We start from the raw sequence: 426 nt of genomic DNA, 5'->3' as shown, positions 1-426 counted from the left end.
GCCCGGGCTGGTCTCACAGCTGAACAGAACCGTCTCCTGCCTGGCTCGCCAGAATGAATCGTTAAAAAAACCCCAGTATTCACGGACAAAAACTCTCTAACTAATTGAAGTTAGAAAGTGGTATGTTTATTACGCCGGCAGGCGGCACGGGAGTCGCCTCCTAGAGACGTGCCAGCCGCTTACACGGTTATTTGCCTTCTATTTATTTCACAAAGTGTTACATATTAATCATATACATATCTCCAGCACCTCCCATTCCCACTTCTTATTAAAATGAGGTTACTAGTCCTTTGCGCATGCGCAATTCTTCTCTTGATTTGGGTCGGTGGTCTTGATTTGAGTCAGTGGTCTTGAAAGATGAAGTCAGGTGTTTTTTCATTACCATGAACTTTCTACCTTTTATTGTGGGCAAGCCTTGGCAAGTCT

This window comes from Corvus brachyrhynchos, unplaced genomic scaffold (assembly GCF_000691975.1).
Source record: "Corvus brachyrhynchos isolate BGI_N302 unplaced genomic scaffold, ASM69197v1 scaffold1022, whole genome shotgun sequence".
In the NCBI taxonomy this organism is placed as follows: Eukaryota; Metazoa; Chordata; class Aves; order Passeriformes; family Corvidae; genus Corvus; species Corvus brachyrhynchos.
The sequence above is the reverse complement of the archived record's forward strand: the minus strand, read 5'-3'. Positions refer to the sequence as shown.